Genomic DNA, 8,536 nt, shown 5'->3' on the forward strand with positions numbered 1-8,536 from the left:
AGACTTGCTTTCCTTTACTCATGCTCTTCCCTTTCACTGTGAGAGCTCCCATTCACATGCTGTGGGAAGGCCCAGATAGAGTGAGGGTGTGGTGGGCAGGAGCTTGTCACTAGCGGCCCAGCCACAAGAGGGAGCTGGGAGGAAAGCCTCAGGCCGTAGCACCTTGAGGCCTCTGCTAGTGGTGGCTCAGGCCGCCCCCTCCTGACCCCTTCTGCCCTCCAGCTGTGGGAAGGCTGGGCTGATCTGATCTTTGGGGAAGAGAGGTTTGAGGGCAGAGAGGTACCTTCTCTTTTAGAGGGAAGTAAAGACTCTCAAATCATGAATGGGACCAACTTAAGAGTAAGTTCTCCACGTTTCAGCCTGGCCAGAGGCATCTGGTTAATCAACTACAGTATTCAAAACAAGGGTGATGGTGTGTGCTATATGTGGCTGAAGACTTTTCCAGGGATTATAACACAATAATGTATGGATAAAACCCCAACTGTGCTAAATATAATTAAACCTTTCTTTGATGATTCAGAAAGCCTTTAGAATCCCATAGTGCCTCAGGGTCACCATTAGGCTTATCATCACCCTTGATGAGGGAGGCAGCTGAATAAAAATGCCAGAATTAAAGTTAGAGGCCTCATTCCCACTCTGCCTACCTGGTGGCCTTGGGCAGGTGACTTGACCTCTTGAGCTACACAGTCCCCTCAGAATAGGGATGGCAACATTACATTATAGGGTTGTCAGAGTAGAAACCTGTGTGTAAAGAATACTGCTGCCATTATTATCATTACTAGTAAGCTACCAGGATGCCAAACTGCTGGCCAATAGAGAATTCTATCAAATGTTTTTTTCTAACACATTTCAAAGTAATTTACTCTCGTCTCCTTTTAAGGAAAACATGGCTTCCCCAACAGCAGGGATTGCTGAGAAGTGATGTTTACTCAAGGGCTAATAAGAACATTTAAACAGTGTTTTTAAACCGTAAAAATGGTACATAAGAAAGCCGAAATAAACCCACGCATATATGGTCACCTTATTTTTGATAAAGGAGGCAAGAACATACAATGGAGAAAAGACAGCCTCTTCAATAAGTGGTGCTGGAAAAACTGGACAGCTGCATGTAAAAGAATGAAATCAGAACACTCCCTAACACCGTACACAGAAACAAACTCAAAGTGGATTAGAAACCTAAATGTAAGGCCAGACACCATCAGACTCTTAGAGGAAAACATAGGCAGAACACTCTCTGACATAAATCACAGCAAGATCCTTTTTGACCCACCTCCTAGTGAAATGGAAATAAAAACAAAAATAAACAAATGGGACCTAATGAAACTTAAAAGCTTTTGCACAGCAAAGTAAACTATAAACAAGATGAAAAGACAACCCTCAGAATGGGAGAAAATATTTGCAAACGAAGCAACTGACAAAGGATTAATCTCCAAAATATACAAGCAGCTCAGTGCAGCTCCATATCACAAAAACAAACAACCCAATCGAAAAATAGGCAGAAGACCTAAATAGACATTTCTCCAAAGAAGATATATAGATTGCCAACAAACACATGAAAGAATGCTCAACATCACTAGTAATTAGAGAAATGCAAATCAAAACTACAATGAGGTATCACCTCACACCAGTCAGAATGGCCATCATCAAGAAATCTACAAACAATAAATGCTGCAGAGGGTGTGGAGAAAAGGGAACCCTCTTGCACTGCTGGTGGGAATGTAAATTGATATAGCCACTATGGAGAACAGTATGGAGGTAACTTAAAACACTAAAACTAGAACTACCATATGACCCAGCAATCCCACTACTGGGCATATACCCTGAGAAAACCATAATTCAAAAAGAGTCATGTACCATAATGTTCATTGCAGCTCTATTTACAATAGCCAGGACATGGAAGCAACCTAAGTGTCCATCATTTGGATGAACGGATAAAGAAGATGTGGCACATATATGCCATGGAATATTACTCAGCCATAAAAAGAAATGAAATTGAGTTATTTGTAGTGAGGTGGGTGGACCTAGAGACTGTCATACAGAGTGAAGTAAGTCAGAAAGAGAAAAACAAATGCCATATGCTAACACATATATATGGAATCTAAAAAAAAAAAAAAAAGGTTCTGAAGAACGTAGGGGCAGGACAGGAATAAAGACACAGATGTACAGAATGGACTTGAGGACACAGGGAGGGGGAAGGGTAAGCTGGGATGAAGTGAGAGAGTGGCATAGGCTTATATATACTACCAAATATAAAATAGATAGCTAGTGGGAAGCAGCCACATAGCACAGGGAGATCATCTTGGTGCTTTGTGACCACGTAGAGGGGAGGGAGGGAGATGCAAGAGGGAGGAGATATGGGGATATATGTATATGTATAGCTGATTCACTTTGTTATAAAGCAGAAACTACCACACCATTGTAAAGCAATTATACTCCAATAAAGATGTTAAAAAAATGGTACATATTTTGAAATAATAATGAAAAAGTTACAATATTACAGAAGAGAACTTAAAAAAATAAAAGTCCCCTTCTACCCTTATTGTCTCAGTCTTCCCCAGGGGTCAGCCTGATGTAGTTTAGTGTGTGTGTGCATGTATGTATGTGTGTTAGATTTAAATTACACTAGTCATTATTGTTCTATGACTTTGCTTTTTTTCCACTTAGCATATTTTTGAGATCTTTTTATTCTTTTTTATAGCTGCATCTGCATGGTCTTTTGTAATATGGATGAGTTTTATCTTGTTTAACCATTGCCGGTTGATGAACATTAAGTTATTCCTGGTTTTTCTATGGCAAAAAATGCTGTAGTAAGCACAGGATGAAAAGTTTATGGATCGACTCAGATATGGCCACTCAGTAATTTTTTATTATCTCAGATTGTCTTAACCCATACTTCCTAAAGCATATTTTTCCTGAGCAAAGACTAATGAAAGAGGTAACACTGAATATGAACAAAGCAAGTGATTTGCTGACTTCAAAAGAAATCTATACACTTGTGTACCTATCAACACAGCTGAAGTTTACAGCATTTACATTAACCCCCCAAAGTTCCTTCTTGAACCTCTTTGTGGTACATACTTACTCCAGCTCTAGGAAACCACGGATATGATTTCTGTCTCTAAAGTTTTGCCTTATCTAGAAATTTCATATAAATGGAATCCCAATATGTAGCCTTTTGTGTCTGGCTTCTTTCACTTAGCAAAATATTTTTTGAGTCTCAGGCATGTTGGTGGACCTATCAGTTGTTGCTGTGTAGTGTTCCATTACATAGATGTACCCATTTTGTTTGTTCATTTGGATTATTTCCAGCTGGAGCTCTTTTCAGTTTTTGCCTGTTATGAATAATGATACTGTGATCATCCGTGTAAAAGTTTTTGTATGGGCATATATTTTTATTTCTCTTGGGTAAATACCTAGGAGTGGAATTACTGAGTCTTATGATAGGTATATGTTTAACTTTTTTTTTTTTTTTTGGCGGTACGCGGGCCTCTCACGTTGCACAGCACAGGTTCCGGACACACAGGCTCAGCAGCCATGGCTCACGAGCCTAGCCGCTCCGCGGCATGTGGGATCTTCCTGGACCGGGGCACGAACCTGCGTTCCCTGCATCGGCAGGTGGACGCTCAACCACTGCGCCACCAGGGAAGACCTGTTTAACTTTTTAAAAAAACTGTCAAATTATTTCCCAAAGTGGTTATTTCATTTTACATTCCTACCAGCAATGTATGAGGGTTCCTTTTCCTCCACTTCCTCACCAACACTTGGTATTGTCAGTCTTTTTTTGTTATAGCTATTCTAGTGGTTGTATAGTGGTAGCATACTGTCATTTTAATTTGCATTTTCCTAGTAACAAATGATGTTGGGCACAATAAAGCCACTCATATATGTTCTAAATGCCTAACTAAATCTTTTGTCAATTTTTTTTTACCAGGCCCTTTGCCTTTTATTGTTGTAATCTTTCTAGATTCTGACTATAAATCTTATATATATATGTTTATATATTTATATATATGATTTGCAAATAGTTTCTCCCAATCTGTGGCTTATCTTTTCATGTTTTTTAGTTGTGACTTTTGAAGAACAAAAGTATTTAATTTTGATGAAGTCTAAATTAGTTAAGCTTTTCTATTATGGATTATGCTTTGGGTGTCATATCTAAGATATCTTTGCTTAACTCACAGTCACAAAGATTTTAGATTATGTTTTCTTCTAGAAGTTTTATAAAAACAAGGTGATTTTAAAGGTATTTCAAAGACTTAGATGAAGTTAATGTTCTCTATAGGCCCTTCCTAAGCTAAAATCAATGGGTCCATGGAGTTAAGTCTACACAGGAGGTCTTTCGTACCTTTTCCAGGGTAGTTTTCACAGGTTGGCTAGACTGTATACCCACAGAATCAACTAATGTGTCCCTAGTTACTGACCCCTCAAAATCTTTTCCCAAGGAAAACTGTGAGATCATGCTCATTTAGAAGGATCTGGAAAGGTTTCCTTTGAGGAGGTCATATTTATTTCCTTTACCATAAATAGAATGTTCTTGGTGTGTCATTTCATTTAGCAAGTGTAGGGCAATACCTCTTAAAACCGAAGCAGTAGGGCAATATCTCTTAAAATCAAAGCAGTAAACACTCATTTCCGGGCTTCCCTCGTGGCGCAGTGGTTGAGAGTCCCCCTGCCGTGGCAGGAGACATGGGTTCGTGCCCCGGTCCGCGAAGATCCCACATGCCGCGGAGCGGCTGGGCCCGTGAGCCATGGCTGCTGAGCCTGCGCTCCGCAACGGGAGAAGCCACAACAGTGAGAGGCCTGCGTACCGCAAAAGAGTCATTTCCTATTACTCATGATTTTGACGTGGGCATATTTCTTCTTGCTTCTCTTTATTCCTAGTTACTCATTTTATTTCTCAAGTAATCAGGCAATTATTTATTAGACTTTAACAAGGTTCTTTGACCATGTCTGTGTGTTTCTGTGTGTGTGTGCACACGCACACATGTGCACACTCAAGGATTGTGCATTGCTCTTGATTATTGGGATAACTTAAATCTCATTTCTTTCAAACCTTCATTGATCGTAGCATATATGGGTCCTCATTCCTTACTTGAAACACTCAGAGCCAGGAATGGTTTAAAAAGTGTAGTTTTTTTAAATCTTAGAGAGATACTACAATGAATATTCTGAATGAATATAATTCTCCAGTTAAGATGACTAGTAATATTTTATAATATGGACATATTAATATTTTGAAACATATTGAATATTTACAATATGTGAAATAATAAAGACCATAAATAGCTTCAATCAGTTCAGATTTTCTACCACTTGAATTCACGTCTGGTTAGTTTTGGGGGCAAATGAGTTGTAAACCTTTCCATTTAGAGCATTTGTGGATTCTGAACTGAGCGTAAGGGCTAGTGGATTTGTACTGCCTTTCCTGGGAGCTTGCTACAGCAGCTGGTCCTGTGGACCGCCGAGTTCCTTAGCTTCAGTTGACCACTGCTGCTTCTGCATTTGGGGCTGCTGTGAGAGGCTGTCCCATTCCAGGAGACACAGGGAAGCATGGACTTTGGTGAGTTTTGGTGAGGCTTTCAGCCTGAGAGAGTTTTCTAAATGAACATTTTAAAGAGAGCTTATTTCCACCGTATACAGTGCTATGGTTTAGATTGCTTTCTAGGGGTAAGATATTCTGCCATTCAAAATCAATATATGCTTTAAAAATACTTCCTCATCCCCACTAATTCTAGGGCACTAATTCTATCTGCCTCAGTGCACAGGGTCTCAGAGGCAGATGCCCAATAAAGATCCGTTATCTAGGGGGCCCAGGTTCCTGGCTTGGGGTGAAAGTATATTCTATAAAATGGAATTCAATCAAGCTGTGATATACTTGAATCCCACTGAGAGCTAGATTATATGGTCAATGGCAGCTCAGAGGCACGTTTTAATCACTGAGCACTGTGGTGCTGACCTGACGGCGCTTGTGGAAACTGTTGGCCCACGTTCCTGGGGAAAATGAGAGCCTCCTTGGTACCCACAACTTCTTTTTTCATGAAGAGGAAGGAGCTTAGCCATCTGTCTAATGGTACTTTCTGAAAAATTACAGAAGCAGTACACACTCGTCATAAAATATTTACACAAGTAATTATATGTTCCCTAAGCATATAGAGTAAAAACGTGAAAGCCCTTCAATGCCACATTCCCACCCCGTTCCTGCCACCCTCTTCAAGAGGTCACCACTGACAGTAATTGGGTGTGTGTCACTCTAGGCCTTTTCCTTTCTATCCATGTATATGCACACACAAACACACTTGCACAGTCATATTTAGAAACAAATGGATTGTACTCTTCAAACTGTCCTGTAAATTGTTTTTCTTAACCATCTATCAGAGACATCTTCCCTCGACACTACTATCCTTTTGATGGCTGTAGAGCATTGCCAAGAAGGTATTTAATTGGTCCCATAGTGAAAAACAAGTAGGCAATCTTTTGGGGTGTTACAAACTGTGTTTCAGTGACATTTCCTATTCATATATTTTTGTGCATGTATGTATTTTTATAAAATAGATAGTGAAATTTTCATGGTTTTTGGTTTATCTCCAAGGTTTTCCTCCCAACAATTGCTTTAAGTCTGAATTTCAGCTTTCTCCTCTGTCCGTCTACTGTTTATCGAGAAAGCCATTGGGGCCCTGCTTTGCCATTGGGCAAAGTCATCTTTGTTGGACACATGGGTGTTTCTTGGGGTGAGGATGCGGGAGGTTCAAAGAGGAGGATTGCTTATGTTACAACTTTTGATACTTTTGATTTTAGTTTAATGTCATTTAAAAAAATCTCCTCCCAGATATAGGACAGGTCAGATAAGATAAGAGCTTACCTTCACCTGTGTAAATTGTTATAAACTTTTTGCAGAGCTCTTGACAACATCTACTGAAATGTAAAATTTCTCAAAGTAAAAAATCTTTCTGCCACGCATTTCCTCCAGTCACCTGGCTTCTAGAGGAGCATTTTGTATCTCTCAATACAAATTAGCCTCAGATTGGAGTCAAAGAGAAGGTATAGAGAAACTTAAAAAGTTTTTAGTCCTTTAGGTAAGGTCAAAGCTGACTGACTTGTTTAGGAAAAAGATCTGTAATCTTGGTCTCATTAGTCTTATGTTCTAAATGCTGAGCTTATTAGCCTGGACAGGAGCCTCTGATTGTTCACAAACCAGCAAACCTTCAGAGGTCTTGCCCTCTGCTTTAAAATATTTGAGCAGCATTTGAATATGGTGGTTGGGTTCTGAGGAGGCTGTGACTGTGCTGGGGACCTCCCCAAGGTAGTCCAGAAGCAAGTCAGAGCCAAAGGCCAGGAGGGAGAGGGGGACTGAAGTATCAGGAGACCAGGCACAAACAGCCTGGGCTCCAGGCAGGTAAGTGGACAAGTGTGCGTGTCCAGGTTAGCTTAAAGGATCAGAGGTCCATGGGGAAAATATACTCCCAACATTTAACTTAACCAGTGAAAAAGCTAAGAGAACTCAAGTCACTCCCAAGCAATAGAACACCTGGGTATTTCTGTGTGACCAAAAAAACCTTTCAGGCTTTAATAAAGCTTTTGGCTGATTTTATATTGTAGTGTGGAAAAATGATTGATTAGAAGGATTGACAGTGAAAAGTGAGTTATATCCATGTTTTTCTTTCAGTGAACACTTTGTTTTTCCTCTTTCTACATGACGTGATATTTTATTAATTGCTGTTTGCCCTGGGTTTATCTATTTATTTTAATTTTTGGCTGCCTTGCTGCTTGAGAGCTTCTCTAGTTGCCGTGAGTGGTGGCTACTCTTCGTTGTGGTGCGTGGCTTCTCATCGTGGTTTCTTCTCTTGTTGTGGAGTACGGGCTCTAGGCACGTGGGCTTCAGTAGTTGTGGTGCATAGGCTCAGCAGTTGTGGCTCGCGGGATCCAGAGCACAGGCTCAGTAGTTGTGGCGCGCAGGCTTAATTGCTCTGCAGCCTGTGGGATCTTCCCGGACCAGGGCTCGAACCCGTGTGCCCTGCATTGGCAGGTGGATTCTTAACCACTGCGCCACCAGGGAAGCCCCTGCCCTGGGTTTATTTAGATATACAGTACAAGCACAAATTAATTTAGATATATAGTAACCTGATTACATTTTAATTTTTCAATTAAATATTTTCATTTTTAATGTTTACTTCAATTTAAAAATCACTATATTCTTTTTTTGGAATTAAAAAAATTTTATTGGGGTATAGTTGATTTACAATGTTGTGTTAGTTTCAGGAGTACAGCAAAGTGAATCAGTTATACATATAATACATATATCCACTTTTTTTTTTTTTTTTTTTTTTTTTTTATTCGGTATGGCTTTTATTTCTTTTTCTTGACTTATTTCAGCATCTAGAACTTCCAGTACTATATTGAATAAGAGTGGTAAGAGTAGACCTCCATGCCTTGTACCTGATCTTAGGCAGAAGGCATTAGTCCCCTGCATCGGCAGGCGGACTCTCAACCACTGCGCCACCAGGGAAGCCCCACTTCTTTTTTTTTAGCTTATTTTCCC

Source organism: Lipotes vexillifer, unplaced genomic scaffold (genome assembly GCF_000442215.2).
Source record: "Lipotes vexillifer unplaced genomic scaffold, Lipotes_vexillifer_v1.1 scaffold263, whole genome shotgun sequence".
Taxonomy (NCBI): Eukaryota; Metazoa; Chordata; class Mammalia; order Artiodactyla; family Lipotidae; genus Lipotes; species Lipotes vexillifer.